This window comes from Nicotiana tomentosiformis, chromosome 4, assembly GCF_000390325.3.
Source record: "Nicotiana tomentosiformis chromosome 4, ASM39032v3, whole genome shotgun sequence".
In the NCBI taxonomy this organism is placed as follows: Eukaryota; Viridiplantae; Streptophyta; class Magnoliopsida; order Solanales; family Solanaceae; genus Nicotiana; species Nicotiana tomentosiformis.
In genome coordinates this window covers 71,134,486-71,161,814 of record NC_090815.1, presented here as the reverse complement: position 1 = coordinate 71,161,814, position 27,329 = coordinate 71,134,486, and positions in this window count along the sequence as shown.

Genomic DNA, 27,329 nt, shown 5'->3' with positions numbered 1-27,329 from the left:
GCTGGATTTGAAGATGTTCCTGCATCCCGGTTGTAGCTGCCTCTTGTTCATGGTAGCCTTAGATCTATAAAACTCTGTTAATGTATTTTTCAAACAAATAATGTATTTACTTCATTTCAGCTTTGTAAACTTTATTCTTAGAAGCTCATGATTTGTACTACCAGTCCTTGGGAAATGTATAAGATTCAGATAATTCCTTTTGTTTAATTGTCTTATTAATATTATTGGAATCAGATAGTTACTAGTTGGCTTACCTAGCGGGTTGGGTTAGGTGCCATCACGACTAGTGGATTTGGGGTCGTGACACGGAATAATAAGAAATAATGGAAATAAAATACAACAGAAGGTGACTTCGGGGCCTGCGAACGTCGAGGAGGTATACCTTGAAGCCTCCAACCACGCAGGCATAAGTCTCAAACCAACTAAATCATAAGTACCTGGATCTGCACAAAAGTATGCAGAAGCGTAGCATGAGTATACCATAGCGGTACCCAGTAAATATCAAGCTTAACCTCAGTAGAGTGGTGATGAGACCAGGTCAAGACACCTAGCAGATATATAAACCTGTGCAGGATATAACATAAAGCTAACGATGAAAAGAGCATCAATTTAAGACCAACAACAGAAGGATCACAAATTTACAATCAATAGTGAAGGTAATAGAAGCAAGAATGGCAACAAGAAACAACCAGGTAAAAAAGCAATAACATAGTTAGAATATAGAAGAAATGTGAATGAATTCAAGTAAGGAGAACCGATGACAACTCAATCAATCAAATCGTTCCTAATGCACGAATTACAATAAGAATTACCCGAGTTACCACTCCTCGTAATCTCAAATCATAAGTCACTTCCAATCTTACACGTATGGCACCTCGTGCCCATATTTTTCAAATCACTTTCACACGGCAAAGTCCACGTGCTACCATGTACATTGTATCCGTGTCAAATGCTAATAAAATGCTCAAGAGATTTATTTATATACAATAAGGCATAATAACAATCTGGAATAAAGTAAGGAATTAAATGAGAAAGTGAGTTTTATTTAGGAACCAATACAATGAAATAAGGTATAATTCATACAAGATATGGTATCAAAGGAGTTTAGTTTAGGAGTCATTTGGGTAAAGAAAATATCATTTTCAAATAAAACAAAGCATCAGATAAGTCACCGAATTATATATAGAATTTGTTAAAATAAAACATAATAACGATTTTTAAGTAAAGTAAAAACGTCAGGTAGGATAAGGAGTTTAATTCAAGAAATCAATTAATGTAAAATTTGATAACTATTAAGAATAGTAAAGTACCGAATGAAACGACAAATTTTAACTTAAGTGTCACATAAGGTAAGCATGCTCCTAATTCTTTCATTTTAAACCGTTATGTTATCAACAACTCAACAGGGCATGAGATTATGGCTCCACACAGTAAATTCATTTTGAAAATCAATTCTCCAAGTAACCACGGGAGCACAGATTGATACATTGTAATAATACAACGGTTCACGTAGGATGCATGACTCACACAAGACACAACAACAACAACAACAACAACAAGTACAACACACATAATCCGTTGTGGCGCGCAACCCGACCCCACCGTATCATCATGCATCAATATCATAATCCTCCCTTATTCCACCATAGTATCATTAATCAATATCAAATATCACGTCTTTAATCCGTTATGGCGCGCAACTCGATCCCACCGTATTATCATTTATCAATATCATAGTCCTCTGTTATTTCACCATATCATCATTATCAATATTACTTAATACATACAAAAACCGTTGCGGCGCGCAACCCGATCCCACCATATCATCATTAATCAATTCATAATACTCCCTTATTCCACCATATCATCATTATCAATACCGTTGCAGCATGTACCCCCCTCCCCAAGCAATATGAATTAACCAAACAAACTACAACCAACTAAGACATATCACAAAATTAATGCAATAACGAAGCTACACACAAAGAAGTCACAACGGATGAAGAAGTTCACGATGACTCACAAAATCAAATAGCAAGAAATGACAATTCATAAACTAAGACACAATTTCCGAAAATCAATTAACAATGAAGGCATGTGATAGACAAGGTATATGTATTCAACAAGTAATTGCAATTAACAATATAAAACATATAAGAGTGCACTTGGCAAATGAAAGACAGAACATACACTAACAACTTCACGTAGAGCACGTAAGGGCAAGCCTAGCAACAAAATTATAACATGAAATGATAATTTCAATTAAATGCATGAAAGAAGCCTAATAGTCTAAACCGTTCAAATACCACATATAAGCCTGTGTACACACTCATCACCTCATGTACACGCCTTTCACATAATTTAAATAGTACCATCAACCCAAAACCTAAGAGGTAGTTTCCCCCCCTCCCCCCCCCCCACAAAGTTAGGCAAGATACTTATCTCAATTCGGCCAAATCAATACTAAAATTAGCTTTTCCTTTACAAATTCACCTTCGCTCGGCTCAATCTAGCCAAAGACAACTTAAATATATCAAACAATGCAAGAGAAAATAATTTCAATTAACAAAGCTATGGTCTTTATACAATTTCCAAAAAGTCAACAAAAGTCAACCCCGGGCTCGCCCGGTCAAAACCCGGGTCCAAGGGTAGGTATTGACTATCCATAACCCCACGAGCCCGTAAATGTGTTTTGTTTCCAAATCCGAGTCCAACTCGACTCTCAAATCCCAAAATTTTATTTTTCAAAACTTTGACAAAAATCCCCAAATTTCCTCTTAGAGACTCATGAATTTGATTTAAATATGATATATATAGTCATGAAATATAATTGAAAATTGATTATAATCAATTACCCTGATAGTTTGGTATGAAAATCTCTCCACAAAATCGCCTCCCACAGATTCTAGGATTCAAAATATGTTAAAATGAAGCTAAGTCCCGAAATAAAAATCTTAATACCAGCCTCAGATGTCGCATTTGCAATATGAGGTTCGCAAATGCGACAATGGCGTTGCAAAAGTGAAGCCTGACCAACTCTGCCTAAGTCGCAAATGCGACACAAGTCTCACAAAAGCGACAGTTTGTGTTGCAAATACGGAAGTTGCCTCAATCGCAAATGTGATGAAACTGTTCACAAATACAAACTCTCCTATCCCAGTCCATCGTCGCAAAAGCGAGAATGATCTCGCAAATGCAGACATCGCAAATGCGATAATAGAGCACCAGAACCAGCAGAACTTCTACAATCTCCTCCGGAACGCGTCCAAAACTCATTCGATCCATTAGGGCTCTAAACCAAACATACAAACAAGTCTAAAAACATAACATGAACTCACTCGCGCGATCAAAACACCAAGATAACATCTAGAATCACGAATCGGATGCCAAAACGCATGAAAATCACTATGAATTTCAAGAACTCCTAGAATTGCAACCAAGCTTCCGAACCACATCAAATCAACTCCAAATGACACCAAATTTTGCAGGCAAGTTCCAAATGACAAAACGGACCTATTCTAAGTCCCGGAACCAAATTTTGAACCTGATAGCCTTAAAGTCAAACTATGGTCAAACCTAGGAAAATTTCAAACCTTTGAATTGCCAACTTTCGCCAAATGGTGCCGAAACCTTCTAGAAACATCCAAATGAAAATCCGGGCATACACCCAAGTCCAAATTCACCATCCGAACCTACTAGTACCATCAAAACTCTGACCCAAGGTCAAATACTCAACAGTCAAACTTAGTCAACTTTTTCAACTTCAAGCTTCTAAAAAGGGGGTCCTCCTTCAAAATCAATTCCGAATCATTCAAAAAACCAAAGTCGACCATGCACGCAAGTCATAATACACTAAGTGAAGCTACTCATGACCTCAAACTGCTGAACTGGACGCAATTGCTCAAAATGACTGGCTGGGTCGTTACAGCCTCCCCCACTTAAACATACGTTCATCCTCGAACGTGCCAGGAGTCATTCCAAAGCTATCAAATCACTGCATGAGCTCGCCATACATACACCCGGGGATGACGCCACGTCATCCCAATCCACATAGGCCTGACAATACAACTTAACTGAAGATCCTACCTCATCCTTTGTCCATAAACTTTAGAACCCAATCCTCAACATCTGAAGCTCATCATATGACCCGAATCTCTCATCAATACACTGTATAAGCCTGAACAAGCTGTATTAAGTCACTACTTCAACCAAAGGTATAATCACCTGATATTCCTCATAACTCAGACGTCCATGGCAGTAACTTCTGACCACCATAGCTGCCCAATAGCAATCTCGGTACCGGTAATGCACTTCATATCGAATAAAAACTTGTTCCGGACCTCCACAATGCTGCCTATGATAAAAGAAATATGTAAAAACTCATAACCACCCATGAAATCAGCAAGCCAGGATGCTCTCTTGTTCGCCAAGGGTCATTGCCCAACTTCTGAGCGGAAATATAGCATCATCCTTCCAAACACTCCTCATCCTGATACAATAGTGCAAATCTCAGGTCTACAAACCTCATCTCAGCCCGTACAAGCAGCACACTGACAAGTCACACCAAAACGCATGGATTCTCACACAACGCGGTCCATACACCAAACAAGCAATAACTTAGAAGGAAATTTTCTAAGGACAGAATAAAAGCAAGGTACATAGACTATCTAACAAGTACAATAGATATAACAACAAAGTTCAATTTTATCAACTTATCCCATAAAAGGGAAATAAAACACGAAATAAGCACAAGGAAGGGTATCCCACATAACATTTGTTATGGCGTACAACCCGATCCCAAATATATCAATCCACATAGGGATACCCTTCGAGCCAAAGTCCTCGAGTTCACTGATCACATGAATTCCAAGTCAAATATGATAGAGTGCACAAATATAACTGTGGGAAGATGAATAGAAATAATACAACATGGAGGAAAACAAGCATAACTAAGGTGCAATGAGTAAATCAACATCACGAGGGCCATCTTGCCCATATCGACATAAGGCCTGAACGGGATTACAACATGCGTGCGAATAATCATATAACTTCACACCCAACATAGCATAAGAAAGAAGCACATAACATACATCGGGGCACGAATAACATCCATTCTGCCCGGTATTATACCCACGAAAGAAATTTCATAAGAGTAACCAAACCTGATCTGATATAGATTACACGTCCTCATTGGGCTTTTAAATAGCCCCAAACCAATTTCGATCATTCCCAAATAGGTAAATAACCTTCCAAAAGTCTATGGCAACCTATCCATAACATATGCCATTAGTTATTATATTCTCAACATTTATTCACAATCCACAATCAAGGGTTAGTCCGCCGACGAGAATATCCAGTCCGGAAACCTCATGAATACTAGAATTTCCATACCCGATGTCAGCTACGCAATTCAAATGGCTGATGCATCATTTACACTCCATCATCTTACGGAAACACCCACATAGATCTTCCATACCGCGCAGCAAAACCTAAACTTCAAAATCCCCAAAACCCGATAATCATCATACCACTAGTCAAGCATCCGCAAACCAAAACACAAGGTGCCCTCCCAAAATGCACGCTCTTCACATGCGATACCCAATAGTGCCAGCATTCTTTTAACTTCTGATATCCACCCAGGAGAAAACCATAATGCACTACATATACTTATGCCAGTAGTAGACAACCGGTTCAGGTCGTGGTCGACACCATCGAGAACTCTCTGAGACCCACCCACATATAACTAAGCCATCAAGACTGAATCTCCCCATTTTAACTGAGTCACGCAAATCATCCAACCCAAGAGTACTGCCACAGACACCGGTGGAGAATTACCACCCAAAAAAGACCAATTACCTCTATTGCTATGCTGACCCAACACCACCGAGCTGACCCATTTCTTCGGATCCTCCTCGACTTTTCTCCCAGGTAACACTTCTCCCTATCGGTACACAACGATCCTAAAATTGAAGCTCAATGCAGAAGATCTTAGCACGAACTACGTAGCACAAAAGCTTATAAAGAAATGCATTCCCTCTGAAGCACCCCATGATGCCGCGACCGAGATACCCACGCTGAAGAGACCTTCTGTGAATCTGAAGTTGCTTCTCTGACCTCTCTAATACTGAAATATAGAATTATTAATGACGCATAAGTACCGCAAGTCCCATCATTATTCCATACTAATCTCAGATCTTAATGATACATAAATTCCAGGGAACCCTTCAATACCCCATCTGCATCTCAGGCCAAAAGTAATATAACACATGACCCTGCAATCTGATCATCGATAGTTGACTCCCCTACATGGCGCGAAGCCATAGGACATAACATCTGATGATCCACAATACCAACCTTCATAGCTCGTACAACACCAATCATAAGATACCTTAAATCATCTACTAAGTGCATGTCCATCCTCGTGACAGTCAAACTTGCTTCCTCTAGTGCCTTGAATGATAATATGTATCTTCCACTGAGTAAAAATCCCAGACAAACCACATAGTCTCTAATACCACCAACCATCCTCAAATCAACATCCACCTCATGGCCCTACCATGATCACTATGAATTGGCAACCAATTAAATCTTCCCAAGCTTGTACTCATCAACAAGATGCTAGAACCCGCTGCACCCCCACGTGAATAACTGACTGATCTCTTAGTACATCTGCATCCACAGTCTGGACGACATGTTGAGACAATGCTTGAGCATCCATGGATCCCTCCTTGCCCATCCGCAACAATCATGAACTATCGGTGCATAGCTGATACTGAGTGTGCAATATCATACACAAGTGGATGCAAAGGAATATTAAATATACGCTTCAAGCCGAATCAATGTTGCACGATAAGGAATGAAAGAAGTGGAATTTCCTAATAGTTTCGTAGACACTCGAAGATAAGTATAGACATCTCCGTACGGATCCACAAGACTCTACTAAACTTGCTAATGACTCGTAATACCTATGAACCTAGAGCTCTAATACCAATTTGTCACGACCCTAATTTTCCACCTTAGGATGTCATGATGGCACCTAGTCTCTAAGACTAGGTAAGTCTAACACATGTTGATTATTAATAGAATTTAACTTACTTAACTGCAATACATTGAATAATAACTGTAACAACATAGCTGAACCAACATCGATCATACAATCCCAAAATCGATAGTACAAATTATAAGCTTTTCTAAGAGTAACTAGAAATAACAAGTACATCATTGTCTCGGAATAATAGGAAACAATGCAAATAAAATACAACAGAAGGTGACTTCGGGGTCTGCGAACGTCGAGTAGGTATACCTTGAAGCCTCCAACCGCGCAGGCATAAGTCTCAAACCAACTCGATCATAAGTTATCACGACCGAAAAATCCAACTAGTCGTGATGGCACCTAACCTAACCCGCTAGGTAAGCCAACTAATAACAATCCAATTCAAATGAGATTTATTGAGAGATATAATGATAGAATACTGAATTTTTATACAAGAAATTCCCAAGGACTGGTAGTACAAATCATGAGCTTCTAAGATTAGAGTTTACAAAGTTGGTATGAAATAAATACATTATCTATATGAAATATACATGAACATATTAATAATTCTAAAGCTACCAAGAACAAGTGGCAGCTATGACCAGAATGCAGGTATGTGTTCAATGCCAGCTCCCGCCATACATAGCAATATCAACATCCAAAATCTACACGCAAGGTGCAGAAGTATAGTATAAGTACAACCGACCCCATGTACTCAATAAGTAACAAACTTAACCTTAGGTTGAAAGTAGTGACGAGCTTGGACAAAAGTCAGAGTCCAACACCAACAGCCAGGAACAACTCATAACAATATAACTAAAGCAGTACAAGTAATAACTCAAAAATATAATGCTCAGCTCATTCACAGTTCCGTAAAATAGGCATGATTTTCAAGTATAACAGTGAAAACCCAAATCTTTCTTAAATCACCAAAATATGAGTAAATTTGAAAAATTGTGATTTATCCCAAATACTTTCAACAACAGGTAAGATGTTGCATTTTTAGATGGCATGAGGAAAGTAGATATCTATGCCTACATGTCAATCTGTATGTGAAGTCATGAATGACGCAATACCATACAACATGAGAAAAATGCATCTCTATGCCTGTATGTCAAGTGTGCATGTCAAATGCAATGCAACGCAGTGATAAACATATATGCATACTCTCAGAGTATCAATTCGCTCAGTCCTCACAGTCACTCGGCACTCGCTCTCAGTAGGTACCTGTGCTCACTGCTGGTAAGTCAAACTCCGGAGGGGCGGATCCTCCCCAACCGCTAATATAAGCCAATCATGGCATGAATCAATAAAGCCTGTTGCGGCTTACAACCCGATCCCATATACATCCTCACAATCATGCTCTCAGCCTCACTCAGTCATCAATCTCTCTAGTCTCTCGGCCTCACAAATTGCATGCCAATCGGCCCAAACAATGATAACATGATGTGAGACAAATGATAATAGAGACTGAGATCTGATATGCAATGAATGAGCATGACTGAGTATGTAATTGCAATTTAAGCAAATAACTCAACAGCAAAAATGACCTCAGTGGGTCCCAACAGGATAAGCATATAGCCTAATCATGGTTTCTAACATGGACCACAGCTCAATTACTCTAGCACATAGAAATTTCATAGATAGAAACAAAGATTTGGTCACTACACAGTACCACAGAATCAATCGAGTCATAATTCACACGGTGCACGCCCACATGCCTTCCACCTAGCATGTGCGTCACCTCAACATCAAATACATAACACGTATATTCAGGGGTTCATACCTGTCATGACCCAAAATCCAAACCGTCGTGACGACACCTAACCCAAGCCGCTAGGTAAGCTAGTTAACTATAAAACACAATAAAATAATACTGATGTGAGTCAAAGATGCGATAACTGAATTTTATACAACTCCCCATGGACTGGTAGTACAAATCATGAGCTTCTAAGATTTAGAATTTACAAATCTGGTATGAAATAAAGTACATTATCTGTTTGAAATATGCAGGAACAGATTAAAAATTCTAAAGCTACCAAGATCAAGAGGCATCTATGACCAGAATGCAGGTACATCTTCAAATTCAGCTCCCGCCGTGCACAACAACATCATCATCCAACTTCTGCACGTAAGGTGCAGAAGTGTAGTATGAGTACAACCGACCCCATGTACTCAATAAGTATCAAACCTAACCTTAGGTTGAAAGTAATGATGAACTGGGACAAGGGTCAGAGTCCAACTCCAATAACTAGCAATAATTTATAACAATATAATAAAGATGGTGTTAGAAATAACTCAGCTGGTTCACAGTTACAAAAAATATGCATGTTTTTCAAGTATAATAGTAGATCCCAGATCTTTTACCGAAAACCTCAAAATATATGAATAAGTTTGAAAACTGTGATTTTCCCAAAAATCTTTCAACAATAAATAAGATGTTTCATTTTCAAATAGCATGAGGAAAATATATCTCTATGCCTACATGTCAATATACAAGTGAAATCATGAATGTCACCAAAAATCGGGTAGCATGAGGAAATACATCTCTATGCATGTATCTCAAGTACGCATGACAAATGCAATGCATCTCAATGTTGAACTCATGTACTCACACTCTCATAGTACTCAATCTCACTGTCTTGTATTCTCACTCTTCATGCTCAATTCTCAGCACACTCATTTACTCAATATTGTACATGGCAGATCCATTTCAAATGCAAATAAACCAAGGCAGATCTATCCCAAAGATGTAAATGAAACAATATGCAAATAAACTAGGGCATATACAGCCCAATTCAAATGAACAAGGGCAGATCCAACCCAATGTATATGAACTAGGGCAGATACAGCCCAATGCAAATAATTGCTAGCAATTGCGCGCACTGTGGGTGTGCAAACTCCAGAGGGGCTCCTTCCATCCCAAGTGCTATAATATGCTAAACAATGGCATGGTTCAATAAGGTCTGCTATGGCGTGCAGCCCGATCCCGTAAATATTACTCACAACAGGCCCTCAGCCTTACTTAGTCATTAATCTCTCCAGTCTCTCGGGCTCACAACACTCATGCTAAGCAACCCTAACTAATGAATGCGACTGAGTACATAACTGCAATTAAGCAAATAACTCAATAATAAAGAACGACCGCTGTGGGTCCCAATAGTAACAACATATAGCCTAAACATGATTTCTAGCATAAATTATAGCTCAAGTGCTCTAACCCATAGAGTACAGTAAAAATATTCAGATAAGATAGCTACACAGTTCCACGTAATCGACTAAATCACAACTCATACTGTGCACGCCCACATGCGCGTCACCTAGCATGCGCGTCACCTCAACATCAATCACATAACATGTAATTCAGGGTTTCATACCCTCAGAACCAAGTTTAGAAGTGTTACTTACCTCGAACAAGCCAAATCCAATACCGAGCAAGCCAAGCGATGTTCCAAAAATGCCATCTTGTGCGTACCGACCTCCGAACGGCTCGAAACCCAATCCACGTGGTGAAAATCACTTCAAAACTCAATCCGAGCCCCAAATCTCCAAATATGATAAAAGAACCAAAACCTCGATTTATAGGTTCTACCCAACGGTTTTCGCATTTGCGAACCAAATTTCCGCTTTTGCGGACACGCACATGTGGCCCAATCTTCACTTCTACGAACAGACCAAACTCATCAGCCGTCGCTTCTGCGGAACATCATTTCACACCTGCGCGCCCACAGGTACGGCTCTGCCATCGCACCTGCACCATACCTCGCCCTTGCATCTCAACACACTGCTTCTGCGCTTCCGCTGGTGCGTCCCAACTCTCGCATCTGTGGAGCCCTGCTCCAGCTCCACATCCGCTCCTGCGACTCTTTTGTCTCTTCTGCAACCATCGCACCTGCACAAATTCAACCACAGGTGCGCTACACAGTACCAACAGCTATTCCAATTCCCGAAATCACAATCCGAATCCGATATCCACAAAGTCAACTCTCGATCAAATTTATAAACTTTCTAATCCTTCAAATTTCTAGTTTTCGCCAATTAGTGTCGAATCCTTCTAGAAATATCCAAATGAAAATCCAGGCATACGCCCGAGTCCAAAATAACTATCCGGACCTAACAAAACCATCAAAACTTCGTTCTGGGGTCAAATTCAAAAAAGTCAAACTTAATCACCTCTTCCAACTTAAAGCTTCAATCATGAAATTCATTCTTCCAAATCTATTCCGAATAACCTGAAAACCAACACTGACGATTCACACAATTCATAATAAATCATACGGATCTACACATGCCCTCAAACTACCGAGCGAAGTGCAAATGCTCGAAATGACCGGTCGGGTCATTACATCTTCCCCCACTTAAACATATGTTCATCCTCGAACGTGCCAAGAGTCATTCCAAAGCCATCGAATCGCCACATAACCTTACCACACACATACCCGGGGTGATCCCAAGTCACCTTATTCCATATAAGGCGGACAACGTAATATAACTGAAGATCATTACTTCAACCTTAGCTCGTAAATCACAAAATCCAATTTCCAACATCCGGAATTTCCTATAAGATCTGAATCTCGCATCTACACACTGTATAAGTATGAACAAGATGTATCAAGCCATAACCATAACCCAAGATGTAATCACATGATATACTGCATAACTCGCATACTTGTAGCAATAACGTCTGATCACAATAACTGCTTAAAACAAACCCGGTACCGGTTATAAACCGCATATCAAATAAAACCTCATTCTAAAACCTTTGTACACTGCCAATGATTTAATAAACACATAGAAACTCATAACCACTAATCAGATCAACAAGTCATGGAGCTCCCTTTCCTTCGACAAGAACCATAGCCAATTTCTAAGTCGATCAACGACATTATCCTTTCAAATATACCACAACCAAATTCGATAGCACCCATTCTAGGTCCGACGACCTCCACTTATCAAATACAAGCTACTCTACTGACACGCCACACCAATACTACACAGAGCCACAAATCGTGAAATCCGTGCACCAATACGCAATAATTCAAATGTACTCAATCATGAAAAATGACTTAAACGAAAGAACCATCCCGCAAGTTCAACAAGTACCACCACACCCGCAATGGCATGAGTCCATCATTACTAGTATAACCAAGACATACGAATCTAACATAAAGGATCATATCCCGACATAATCCAACTACAATGCGTGAACCCATCCAAACATGGGTCCATATGAAATACCTCAATCCACCATGCTAAACAATAGATGCATTTCAACATCAAATACACGAATTGTATAACCATAACCATAGAGAAGCAAATAGCACAATATATCACAGTCCGGAGAGAGCATAACCAAGGGGCAATCAACCATTCGACACCCCAATAACCATCTCGCTCAAATCCCGCTACAAGACTTAAACAGATCCGCACCATGTGTTCTTATAACCAACAAATCACAACTCCTCATAGCATAGAGGAGTAACATACAGATCATATCAGAACACGAATAAGCTCAACTCTAACCGAATGGCACATCCCCCAACAATAGCAGTACGAAGTCGACCAATTCGACCCGGTGTAGAATACACATCCTCATTGGGTCTGCCAATGGACCCCAAATCCACTCTGGTCACCCATAAATAGATACATAACCCTCCAAAAGTCCACAATGACTGAACCATAACACATACTATCAGCTAGCTAGCTTTGGTCACATCTTCACATTCCACAACCACGAAACAATCTGTTTCTGAGAACTCCTGGTCTCTAAGTCCATAGAACACATGAATCACCATATCTGATCCCAACTCCACCACCTAAATATATCACATATCTCTCATACAGGATCATCCCACGAGGAATACTTCTATAATTCTTCCGTGCCACATAGCAAAATCTGAATATCAGCAGTCGATCAACCAAGCAAGTACCGTAATACCAATAAAGCATCTGTAAGTCAAAACACAGTGCACCTTATGAAATATGCACCTTTATTACCAAGTAGTTATAACATTCATCTAAATATTTGACACTGTCCATGTTGTCCAAAATTCATAGTTGTAACGACCCGGCCAATCGTTTAGAAAGTTGTAGTCCTGTTCCCTTATTTATTGCTCATTTTATACTTTATAGCTATTATGTTACTTGCCAGGATAATCGATTTGGGTCCGGAGGGATTTCAGAATGAAGTAAGACACTTAGTCTCCTGGTTGAAAGCTTAAGTTGAAATGGTTGACTGGATGTTGCACTATGAGTAAATGACTTAGGAATGGAGTTTTGATGGTTCCGTTGGCTCCGTTGGGTAATTTTGGACTTGGAAACGTGTCCAGATTGCGTGTTGGAGATCCGTAGTGGAATTAGGCTTGAAATGGCGAAAGTTGAATTTTTGAAAAGTTTGACCGGGAGTAGACTTTGTGATATTGAGATCAGATTCTGATTCTGGAAGTTGGAGTAGGTCCGTAATGTCATTTGTGACTAGTGTACAAAATTTGGGGTCAATTAGGCGTGATTTGATATGTTTCGGCATCGTTTGTAGAAGTTCGAATTCCTTAGTTTCAATAGGCTTGAATTGGGGGTGAAATTCATGTTTTTATGTTGTTTGAGGTGGTTTGAGGGCTCGGATAAGTTTGTGCGAGGTTTTAGGACTTGTTGGTATGTTTGGTTGAGGTCCCGGGGGCCTCGAGTCGATTTTGGATGGTTAACGGATCAAAAATGGAACTTGGTGCATGGCTGAAGCAGAGATTCTACTGGTGTAATCGCACCTGTGGAGCTTTGATCGCAGGTACGAGCTGAGGATGCACAGATACAGACAAGATTGGGGAGGACTGTGGTCGCATGTGTTAGGAGTTTTCCACACCTGCGTGGCTGCAGGTGCAGCGTGAAGGGCACAAAAGCAGATAATGCAGAGGTGCGATGGGGATTTTTGCACCTGCGATTCCGCAGATACCGGGGAAAGGACCGCAGAAGCGGTTGTTGAGTTGTGGAGTTTGGATTCTCGGAGACTATCGAGGTAGATTCTTGGCATTTCGCAGACCTTGTCTCTCCTTCCCTATCTTTCGACTTATTGTATTTAGTTTTAGACTATCATAGACAGTATTTTCCACACTTGTGATGTATAGATGCTCATGTACTCTGTAACATCCCGATAGTTGGGATCTTCCGTGTTGTGTTTTGGGTGTTTATATCTCGTTTATAAGAACTTTTATTATTTAAACTGCTTTAATTTATTTTCTGTTAAAAGTGTTGGAAATATTTTTAAATGCCGGCTTGCCTAGTACCACGATAGGTGCCATCATAACAGGTTAGGATTTTGGGTCTTGACAAGTTGGTATCAGAGCCTAGGTTCTATAGGTCTTATGAGTCATGAGCAGGTTTAGTAGAGTCTTGCGGATCGGTACATAGATGTCTGTACTTATCTTCGAGAGGCTGCTGAACCCTTAGGAAACTTCACATTCCTGTATTCTTGTCGTGCGGATTTGTTGATTCCGTTCACTAAATATTTGTTGTTCTATTCTCTCACAGATGGGGAGGACACGTGCTACCAGGCAGGACGAACATCCACCAGTACCACCAGCTAGGGCCATGAGAGGTCGAGGTCGTGGTAGGGGCCGCGGTAGGGGCAGAGATGCAGCTCGCCCAACAGCTAGAGCAAAACCTATAGATCCACCAGTTGCTCCAGCTCAGGAGCAGGTTCCAGTTGTGGTTGAGCCAGTGGGTCCAGCTCAGGCACTAGCTGTGCCCATTGTGATTCCATGCCTTCAGGAGGCGTTGGCCCAGATATTGACTATTTGCACTGGCCTTGCTCAGGTGGTTTTGGCTTAGGCCATACCAGCCATTTCTCAGGCCGGGGGAGGTACTCATACCCCCACCGCCTGTACTCCAGAGCAGGTGATGCAGAGACTTCAGACATAGGGGGTACTACCAGCCCAGCTGGTTGTAGTTGCTCAGGCGCAGGTGGTCCCCGTTATGACTGATTATGAGCAGAGGAGACTTGAGAGATTTAGGAGGCTTCAGCCTCCATCATTTAGCGGGGCCGAGTCAGAGGATGTCCAGGGATTCTTGGATAAATGCCAGCAGATTCTTCGCACTACGGATATTTTGGAGACCAGTGGGGTCTCGTTCACTACTTTTCAGTTTACTGGGGCTGCCTTCAGATGGTGGGAGGCTTATGAATGGCGCAGACCAGTTGGTGCAGCACCACTTACATGGCAGGAGTTCTCCGTTCTCTTCATGGAGAAGTTCGTGATGCAGTCTCGCAGGGAGGAGCTGCGCACACAGTTTGAGCAGTTACGTCAGGAGGGCATGTCTGTGAAGCAGTACGAGATGAGGTTTTCTGAGTTAGCTCGTCACGCAGTTTGGTTGGTTCCCACTAATAGGGAGAGGATTAGGAGGTTCATTGGTGGCCCTACATATCAGCTGCGGTTTCTTATGACTAGAAAGAGGGTATCTGGTACTACCTTCGACTAGGTGGTCGATGTTGCTCGGACGATAGAGATGGTCCGTAGTCAGAAGCACAAAGAGAGGGAGGCCAAGAGGCTTCGTAGCTCGGTTGGTTTCAGCGGTGTACCTTCTGGTGGTCAGTTCTACCACGATATAGGATGTCTTTATAGGCACGCCTAGACGGCTTGTCCGGTTCACCATGGTGCATCATCCAGCCATGGCTCATACAGTACTCATCAGGGCCAGTCATCTCTCAGTGCCCTTTCATATTAGAGTTCGTTCCATGATCCTTCAGTTCAGGGTTCGTCTGCACCAAGTGTTTCTAGCGGGTATTCTGGTTCTCGGGGTCCGTCTCAGTACTTGTCGGCATATTCAGAGAGGGGTTGTTTTGAATGTGGAGATTTGGGTCACATAAATAGATATTGTCCCCGCCTTTCTAGAGGTCCATCTCAGTAGAAGAGTCAGACTACGACTTCAACACCGTTACTTCACTACCCGCCCAACCAGCTCAGGGTGGGGCTCAGTCAGCTAGGGTCGCCCAAGAGGGGGAGGCCGATCAAGTAGCAGTCAGGCCCGATTCTATGCTATTCTTGCCAGACCAGATGTTGTTGCTTCAGATGCAGTGATTACAAGTATTGTCTCAGTATGCCACATGGATGCCTCTGTATTTGTTGACCCTGGTTCCACTTATTCGTATGTATCATCGCATTTTTCTCATTATCCGGATATGCCCCGTAAGTCCTTAGTTTCGTATGTTCATGTATCTACGCCGGTGGGTGACACCATTATTGTGGACCGTGTATATCGGTCGTGTGTAGTAACTATTTAGGGATTGGAGATGAGAGTTAATCTCTTGCTACTTATTATGCTTGACTTCGACGTGATCTTGGGTATGGATTGGTTGTCTCCATGTCATGTTGTTCTAGATTGTCACACTAAGACCGTGATGCAAGCGATGCCGGCGTTGCCAAGGATCAAGTGGAGAGGTTCCCTAGACTATGTTCCCAGCAGAGTGATTTCATATTTGAAGGCCCAACGGATGGTTGGGAAGGGTTGTTTCTCTTATTTGGCCTTTGTGAGGGATGTTAGTGCTAATACTCCTTCACATGATTCTATTCTGGTGGTGCGAGAGTTTTAGGATGTGTTTCCTGCAGACCTGCTAGGCATACCGCCTTACAGGGATATTGACTTGGTGTCGGGCACTCAACCCATTTCTATTCTACCGTATCGTATGGCACCAGCTGAATTGAAGGAATTGAAGTAGGAACTTCAGGAACTCCTTGATAAGGGGCTTATTAGGCCCAGTGTGTCGCCTTGGGGAGCACTGGTTCTGTTTGTGAAGAAGAAGGATGGTACTATGCAGATGTGCATTGATTACTTGCAGTTGAACAAAGTTACAATCAAGAACAAGTATCCTTTGCCGCGCATTGATGATCTATTTGACCAGCTTCAGGGAGCGAGGGTATTCTCTAAGATTGACTTGAGGTCTGGGTATCACCAGTTGAAGATTATGGGACTCAAATATTCTAAAGACGTCATTCAGGACATGTTGTGATCATTATGAGTTCCTTGTGATGTATTTTGGGCTGACCAACACCCCAATAGCATTCATGCATCTGATGAACAATTATTTCAGCCTTATCTTAACTCGTTTGCCATTGTGTTCATTGATGATATCCTGATGTACTCTCGTAGCTAGGAGGAGCATGTCCAACATTTGAAGATTGTGTTGCAGCGGTTGAGGGAGGAGAAGCTTTATGCAAAGTTCTCCAAATGTGAATTTTAGCTTAGCTCAGTGGAATTCTTGGGGTACGTGGTGTCCATTGAGGGGATTCAGGTGGATCCGAAGAAGATAGAGGCGTTTCAGAGTTGGCCCAAACCGTCCTCAACTATGGAGATTTAGAGCTTTCTCAGCTTGGCCGGTTATTATCATCGCTTCGTTGAGGGTTTCTCGTCTATTGCATCGCCTTTGACCAAATTGACCTAAAAGGGTGCTATTTTCAGGTGGACAGATAAATGTGATGAGAGCTTCCAGAAGCTCAAGACTGCCTTGACCACAACTCCAGTTCTAGTTCTACCTTCAGCTTCTAGCTCTTATACATTGTATTGTGATGCTTCTCGGATCGGTATTGGGTGTGTCTTGATGCAGGGAGGTAGAGTGATTGCTTATGCTTCGCGTCAGTTGAAGCCTCATGAGAATAACTACCCTGTCCATGATTTGGAGTTAGCTGCCATCGTTCATGCATTGAAGATTTGGAGGCATTATCTCTACGGTGTGTCTTGTGAGGTGTTTATAGATCATCGGAGTCTCCAACATTTGTTCAAAGAGAAGGATCTAAATTTGAGGCAACAGAGATGGTTGGAGCTACTAAAGAACTATGATATCACTATTCTGTACCATCCCGGGAAGGCCAATATGGTGGCTGATGCCTTGAGTAGAAAGGCAGTGAGTATGGGTAGTCTTGCATTCATTCCTATTGGTGAGAGACCGCTTGCAGTTGATATTCGGGCCTTGGCCAACAAGTTTGTGAGATTAGATGTTTCGGAGCCCAGCCGAGTTCTAGCTTGTGTGGTTTCTCGATCTTCCTTATATGATCGCATCAGAGAGTACCAGTATGATGATCCCTATTTGCTTGTCCTTAAGGACACGGTTCAACACGGTGATGCCAGAGATGTTACTATTGGGGATGATGGGGTATTGAGGATGCAATGTAGGATTTGTGTGCCTAATGTGGATGGGCTACGCGAGTTGATTCTTGATGAGCCCCACAGTTCGCGATATTCCATTCATCCGGGTGTCGCGAAGATGTATCAGGACTTGAGGCAACATTATTGGTGGAGGAGAATGAAGAAAAATATAGTGGGTTTTGTAGTTCGGTGCCTTAACTTTCAGCAGGTGAAGTATGAGCATCAGAGACCAGGCGGATTGCTTTAAAGGTTAGAGATTCCAGAGTGAAAATGGGAGTGGATCACAATGGATTTTGTAGTTGGGCTCCCGCAAACTTCGAGGAAGTTCGATGCTATTTGGGTGATTGTGGATCGACTAACCAAGTCGCGCACTTCATTCCAGTTGGTACTACTTATTCTTTGGAGTGGTTGGCTGAGATTTACATTCGCGAGATTGTTCGCCTTCACGGTATGCCAGTGTCTATTATTTTATACCGGGGTACGCAGTTTACATCGTAGTTTTGGAGAGCCGTGCAATGAGAGTTGGGCACCCAAGTTGAGTTGAGCACATCATTCCACCCTCAGATGGACGGACAGTCCGAGCGCACTATTCAAATATTGGAGGACATGCTACGCGCTTGTGTCATTGAATTCGGGGGTTCATGGGATCCGTTTCTGCCGCTAGCGGAGTTTGCCTACAACAACAGCTACCAATCAAGCATTCAGATGGTTCCATATGAGTCTTTGTATAGGAGACGGTGTAGATCTCCAGTGGGTTGGTTTGAGCCGGATGAGGCTAGGCTATTGGGTACTGACTTGGTTCAGGATGCTTTGGACAAGGTTAAATTGATTCAGGATCTGCTTCGTATGGCGCAGTCTAGACAGAAAAGTTATGCCGACAGGAAGGTACGGGATGTTGCTTACATGGTTGGGGAGAAGATTCTGCTCAAGGTTTCACCCATGAAGGGTGTTATTAGGTTCGGGAAGAAGGGTAAGTTGAGCCCTCGGTATATTGGGACGTTTGAGGTACTTCAGAGAATTAGGGAGGTGGCTTACAAGCTGGCCTTTCCACTTAGTTTGTCGAGTGTGCATCAAGTGTTTCATATTTCTATGCTCCGGAAGTATGTCAGCGATTCATCTCATGTTTTAGATTTCGGCACGGTCCAGTTGGATGATGATTTGACTTATGATGTGGAGCTGGTGGCCATTTTGGATCGGCAGGTTCGAAAGTTGAGGTCAAAGGACATAGCTTCAGTGAAGGTGCAGTGGAGAGGTCATCCATTTGAGGAGGCTACTTGGGAGACCGAGCAGGAGATGCGGAGCAGATATCCACACCTATTTGACACTCCAGGTACGTTTCTAGACCCGTTTGAGGACGAACGCTTATTTAATAGGGGGAGGATGTAATGACCCGACCGGTCATTTTGAGAGTTGTAGCCACGTTCCCCCATTTACTGCTCATTTTATACTTTATAGCTGTAATGTGACTTGTCGGGGTAGTCGGTTCGGGTGCGGAGGGATTTCAGAATGAAGTGAGACACTTAGTTTCCTGTTTGAAAGCTTAAGTTGAAATGGTTGACTGGATATTGACCTATAAGTAAACGACTCCAGAATGGAGTTTTGATGGTTCCGTTGGGTGATGTTGAACTTGGGAACGTGTCCAGATTGCGAATTGGAGGTCTATAGTGGAATTAGGCTTGAAATGGCGAAAGTCAGATTTTTTGAAAGTTTGACTGGGAGTGGACTTTTTGATAACGGGGTCGTATTCCGATTCCAGAAGTTGGAGTAGGTATGTAATGTCATTTGTGACTTGTGTGCAAAATTTTGCATCAAGCAGGTGTGATTTGATAGGTTTCGGCATCGTTTGTAGAAATTAGAATTTCTTAGTTTCAATAGTCTTGAATTAGCATGTGATTCGTGTTTTTAATGTTGTTTGAGGTGATTTGAGGGCTCGACTAAGTTCATGTGAGGTTTTAGGACTTGTTGGTATGTTTGGTTGAGGTCCCAGGGGCCTCTGGTTGATTTCGGATGGTTAACAGATCGAAAATGGAACTTGGTACATGGATGAAGTAGGGATTCTACTGGTGTAATCGCACATGCGGAGCTTTGATCGCAAGTGTGAGCTGAGGATGCGCAGATGCAGCCAAGATTGGGGAGGAATGTGGTGAACAAGTGCGGTGGGGATTTTTGCACCTGCGATTGCGCATATGCGGGGGATAGGACCGCAGAAGCGGATGCCTAGCTCCAGTGGTTTACCGCGAAAGCGGGTGGATTGTCACTTCTGCGACGCCGCAGATGCGGTTAAGTGTCCACAGAAGCGAAAAGCCTGGGCAGATTATTAAAACAAGGGTTCGCGATTTTGGCTTCATTTCAAACATTTCAAACACGGATTTGGGCGATTCTTGAGAGGATGTTCGAGGGGTTTCTTGAGGTAAGTCCCTTGTGCTCATTTTTTATCAATAATCTTGTTACCCCATTAATTTTTTCACCTAGTTTCTGTGTATTTAAGGTGGAATTTGGGAGTTTGAAACTAGGAATTTGGAGAGTTTGATTTGGGGAGTTGAGTGACAATTTAGTGCTGAATTTTGGAAAATTTAGTATGATTGAACTCGTGGTTGAATGAGCTTTCGGGTTTTGTAACTTTTAACGGATTTCAAGACGTGGGCCCGAGGGCCGACTTTTGAGTCGATTTGACTTTTGATTAATAATTTAGTATTTTTCTTTTGGAATTGATTCCCTTAGCTCATGTTGATTATCTCGAATTGTTTATGGCTAGATTCGAGGCATTCAGAGGCCGTTTCGTGAGGCAGGGGTATGTTGGAGTAGAGATTTGCTCGGATTGAGGTAAGTAACACTTCTAAACTTGGCTCTGAGTGTTCGAAACCATGAATTATGTGTTATATAATTTGTGTTGAGGTGACGCACATGCCAAGTGACGGGTGTGTGGGAGTGCACCACTGTGACCTAGTCGATTCCATGGAACTGTATAACAGATTTATCTTTTTGATATCCGTGTTTTCATCATATGATAAGCAATTGAGCTGTCAATCATGCTAGAAATCGTGTTTAGGCTATTGCTGGTACTGTTGAGACCCATAGTGGTCGTTTTCTTGCTGTTGACTTATTAATTACATTGACATTTCGTACTCAGTCACATTTATTCATTGCATATCATTTCTCAGTCTCTGTTGCTATTTATTGCTATGTCATATTATCATTTTGGGCTAGTTTCACGACACTGTGAGCCCGAGAGAGAGAGACTGGAGAGATTGATGACTGAGTGATGCCGAGGGCCTGATTGAGAGTGACAATTATGGGATCGGGCTGCACGCCGCAGCAAGTTTATTGATTTATGCCTGGATCTGGCTTATTATAGTGCTTGGGTTGAAGGAGCCCCTCCGGAGACTGTACACACCCCCAGTGAGCGCAGTTGATTATTTTGAGGGATGGATCTTCCCTTGGGCTGGATTGGCCTTATACAGTACTGAGCGACTGACTGTCAGTCGAGGTATATATATATATATATATATATATATATATATATATTCCCTTGACTGGATTGGCCATATACAGTACTGAGCGATTGAGTATTCTGAGAGTATGAGTACACAAGACTTTCAGTGTGGTGCATTGCATACAGCATGTGCATTGGCATGTAGATGTAGATAGGTCATAATCCTCATATCATTCGGAATTTGATCTTTTTTACTTGAATTGAGTTTAACTATTGAACTTTGAAGCATGCCTAAATTCCTGTATTGTTATTTCTATGTTGAACTGTACCTGCTGAGTTCGTCACTACCTTTCAGTCCAAAGATTAGATTTGTTACTTATTTAGTTGGTTGTACTCATGCTACACCCTGCACCTTGTGTGAAGATCCAGGTGCTTCCGGTCACGGCAGTTGCTGAGTTGTAGAGTTCGGATTCTCGGAGACTATCGAGGTAGCTGCTTGGTGTTTCACAGACCTTGTCTCTCCTTCCCTATCTTTCCATTTATTGTATTTATTTTCAAACTATCATAGACAGTATTATCCAGACTTATGATGTATAGATGCTCATGTACTCTGTGACACCCCGATAGTTGGGAACTTCCACGTTGTGTTTTGGATTTCTATCCCGTTTATGAGAACTTTTATTGTTTAAACTGCTTTAATTCATTTTATGTTAAAAGTGTTGGAAATAGTTTTAAATGTCGGCTTGCCTAGTACCACGATAGGCGCCATCACGACATTGTAGGATTTTGGGTCGTGACAATGACCTTCCCTCCAAATATGAACCATGACCTTGCACATGAAAATCTCAATCCCACACAACACACCGTATCTATCATGCCATTATATGAAAAGTACGAGAATCTCATAATCAACTCTGAGTCACAAGAAAACTACATTCTCAATTAGCCAGGAACCTTCCATTTGATCTCATCCAAGAGAAAATCACAACACGCTACATGCTCCTCACGCCAGCAGGAAATATACACCTCGAACCGTGGTAGAAACCATTGAGAACACTTTGAAATGCATTTGCATATAACCCAACTATCAAAACCGAATCACTCTAACTCAACCAAGCCATGCATGTCGCCAAAACCTAAGAGTATTGCCGCCGAGCACCTGTAGAGACTCACCACATCATAAGTACCCAAAGACCTGATCATATCTATTACCTTGCTAACCCAACCTACTACCAAGCTGTACTATTTCTTTGAGTTCCTTCCGAATTATCCTCAAGTTGCCACTCATCCTGGCCATAATACCATGGTCCTCAACCAAAACTCACCCCACGATATCCTAGAATAAAACCACAATGGAGACACCCGCTCTGAAGATTCCTTATGTGAACCTAAAACTATTTCCTTTACCTTCATGATACTGAAATGTAGAACACATAGTGATACAAAAATACCGTGAGTCCCGATACCATCCGACGCAAATCTCGGAGTCTAGCCATATACAAATACGAATAAATTCTCAATTGCTATATATAAATCTTGAATCCATTAGATCCTTCTCGAGGTCAACAATTCTGCTCCAATCTTAATTGCATCGCCCAAACGGGCCAAACAACCAGTTCCCCATTAGCACAACAACACCCAAAGAAGTAATCCACACCTTTAAGCAATCGAGCAATTTCCTACTTCACGCGCACTGCATCCTTTACGAATAATAACTCAATCATCCCATGATTCCCATATACTCATAAAGTGTAACATAACCCGTATCCAGAAATTTCTTTACTCGAGTTAAGCCTCGATCTCAACCTCTACAAGTCATAACCGATCCACAAGTATGCCTCAGACCAAAACCAATACAACACGTAACCATGCAATCAAATCGTCGATAGCAGACTCCCCCACTTGGCTCAAAGCCATAGATAAAAACAATCCATAACTCGCAATACCCATACTCTATTACTACCATAATACCGCAGGGGGATTCAACTAAATCTTTCATAAGCTCACATAACACAAACTATATAGTACCTCAAATCATCTACTAAGCTCGTGTACATCCACGTGACGGTCAGGTCAATTTTCTCAACCAAATTCAAATTCAAATCTCAACACATATACCCCGCTGGTAGAAAAGAAACTCTCCACACAACATTATAAGGATCACACCTCCGTAGATTACTCCGTAGGAGATAACCCACATGCTTAGCCTCAAATTGGCATCTTGCTATACCTTTTCGCAGCCACGATTACTACGCCGTCACTTAATCTTCCTAAGTCTGAACTCACAACAAGACATGAAAATCTACTTCATTGCAGAATTAAACAACATGAAAAATCTTTCAAAACACTCATAACTCGAGACTATACATCACATCAAGACAACAATCTAGCACCCAATAGTCCTTTTTACATCTCAAGCAAACTATTCTCGTCATAATCAAACCATATGAACACATCCCGCAGTCACATCATACTCATCATATAGCCATCCAGCCCCTCATTAAGTCACAAATTCCACTCCTAGGGACGCAACCGAACATATAAGTCCAAAAGCACTTCCTCACACAACCGAAATCCCCGTGCTCAAGCTACAGTCATAACCCGACCTCAATTCCTCCAGACTGGCCCACCATCAGTATACAGAAATCACATCTCACTCCTCATCCATGGAATCATAAGCCGATGATGCACAGCTGATGTCAAGCGCTCACATGCGCACACGAACGCGTGAGGGAATTCAAAGAGTTATGTTTCAAGCTGAATCAATTCCGCATGATAAGGAAAGAAAGATGAAAAATTATCCTAAATACCATGTAGCCTCTCGAAGATAGGTATGGACGTCATCATACCGATCCGCAAGACTCTACTAGACACTTGCTCATGACTCGTAGAACCTATGAACCTAGAGCTCTGATACAAACTTGTCACGACACAAAATCCAAACCGTCGTGACGGCACCTAACTCAACCCGCTAGGTAAGCTAGTTAACTATAAAACACAATATAATAATACTGATATGAGTCAAAGATGAGATAACTGAATTTTATACAACTCCCCAAGGACTGGTAGTATAAATCATGAGCTTATAAGATTTAGAATTTACAAAGCTAGTATGAAATAAAGTATATCAACTGTTTGAAATATGCAGGAACATATTAAAAATTCTAAAGCTACCAAGATCAAGAGGCAGCTATGACTGGAACACAGGTACATCTTCAAATCCAACTCTCGTCGTGCACAACAACATCAACATCCAACATCTGCATGCAAGGTACAGAAGTGTAGTATGAGTACAACCGACCCCATGTACTCAATAAGTAATAAACCTAACCTTAGGTTGAAAGTAGTGCCAAGCTGGTACAAGGGTCAGAGTCCAACTCCAATAACCAACAACAATTCATAACAATATAATAAAGATGGTACAAGAAATAACTCAGCTCGTTCACAGTTACGGAAAATAGGCATGCTTTTCAAGTATAACAGTAGATCCCAGATCTTTCACCGAAAAAATCAAAATATATGAATAAGTTTAAAAACTGTGATTTTCCCAAAAACCTTTCAACAATAAATAAGATGTTTTATTTTCAGATAGCATGAGGAAAATATATCTCTATGCCTACATGTCAATATACAGGTAAAATCTTGAATTTCACCAAAAATCGGGTAGCATAAGGAAATGCATCTTTATGCATGTATCTCAAGTACGCATGACAAATGCAATGCATGTCAATGATGAACTCATGTACTCACACTCTCAGAGTACTCAATCTCATTGTCTCGTATTCTCACTCATCATGCTCAATACTCAACACACTCTGTTACTCAGTACTGTACAGGGCAGATCCAGCCCAAATATAAATAAACCAAGGCAGATCCAGCCCAAAGATGCAAATGAACCAAAATGCAAATAAACCAGGGGAGATCCAGCCCAACGCAAATGATTGCTAGCAATTGCGCCCATTGTGGGTGTGAAGACTTTGGAGGGGCTCTTTCTAGCCCAAGGGCTATAATAAGCCAAATCATGGCATGATTCAATAAGGCATGCTGCGACGTGCAGCCCGATCCCATAAATATTACTCAAAACAGGCCCTCGACCTCACTCAGTCATTTATCTGTAAGGCCTCATAAACTTTCGCCAAGAAATTTAAGGTTTCATGGTGCCGAGGTAGGCTAATGGGTTTGAGCATTGTAGAAAAAGAGCCACGGTACAGACCTTTTGGGTAGAAGAATGCACTAAAGTGTTGATGGGAATGTTTGGCAGAAGAAGGTGATTCTGCGGTCAATTTCGCGATCAGAGAATGGGCAAATTTTGAAAAATAATTCTACTAGCTGCAGGATGATTCTGCGGGCCGCAAAATGATTCTGCTGGCCGTAGAATGATTATACTGGCAGCATAATCATTTTGCTGGCCGTAGAAAAATTCGGCTGCCCACATAATCAATCTGCTGGCCACATAATCGATTCTGCTGCCCACAAAATGATTTTGCTGCCCACATAACGATTCTGCTACCACACAATTGCACCACATAATTGACTTCGGGGGTTATTTTTGGAAAATTTCTTATCCGACCCTATTTTAATATAAGGCCTTAGGGGGTCATTTTACAAGGTAAAATCTGATTTTTAGAGAGAATAGAGAGCTATTTTAGAGAAAGAATGAGAAGACATATCATGCTAATCATCCATTCTTGCCCCAATCTTCAAGAATCAAGGAAGCCAATCACCAGATCTTCATCTAAGAGGCAATGTTCTACTCCCTAGCCCTAAATTTTAGGATTTGGACTAAAAGTAGGTCATGAAAAGTATGATTCTTAGGTGTAGGAGGTGCTCTTTGTGCATGAATGTACCCATAAGGGTAGTAGAGAGGTTGTCGAACTAAATTGGGTGAATGGTTTTTTGTGGGATGAAAGGATTCCACCATAGAAACCTTGTAGTGTAATTTGCACACCTAGTGCTTGATGAAATGCCTAAGTGAGCTGAAACCATGAATCTCTCCCTAATTTTGCTATTCAATTCTACCAAATCCTAACCCACTTTTCCAAGTAAAGATAGAATGAAATGGCATTAGTTAATGTTTGCAACCACCAACGTTAAATGAAGCATGAGAAATGAATAAATACTAACCAACCATTATATATATATTCAATGGTAAACACCATTAACGTTACACCCATTTAGGGCCGACAACCTTAGTATTCAAAACTAGCTACTCATACTAGAATCCAACAACAAAGTAATAAATAAAGTCATAAAGCTTACAAAGATACAAGATTCTTTCTTCAAAAGCTTCCAAAACAATGGTATTTTCAATGCTCTAAAAGTAGCCTCTTATTCAGACAAGATGTCCCACAAAACCCTAGTTATTCTATTTATAATGGGCTAAAAATCAGGGCCAAAATATGGCAAAAATACCCCTCCAGATCACATATGCGATCCCAGAATGTCGCAGAATCACTTCGCGGCCCGCATAATTACAACTCTGCCGCATAATTCTGTATCCAGTTTCCCAGTTGTTCATCGCAGATCTATTATGCGGTCCGCACATTGATTTTGCGATAGTAGATGATGCCGCAAAATTTCCCTCGCAGAACTCTTTCTTGTACTTATGCGGCCATTATGCGGTCCGTACAAGCGTTATGCGACTGCATAATAGACCGCACACTCCTCTCTCAAAAACTGGGAACAACTGCTTCATTCTGCGGTTAGTATGCGGCCCGCACATTACTTTTGCGGTCA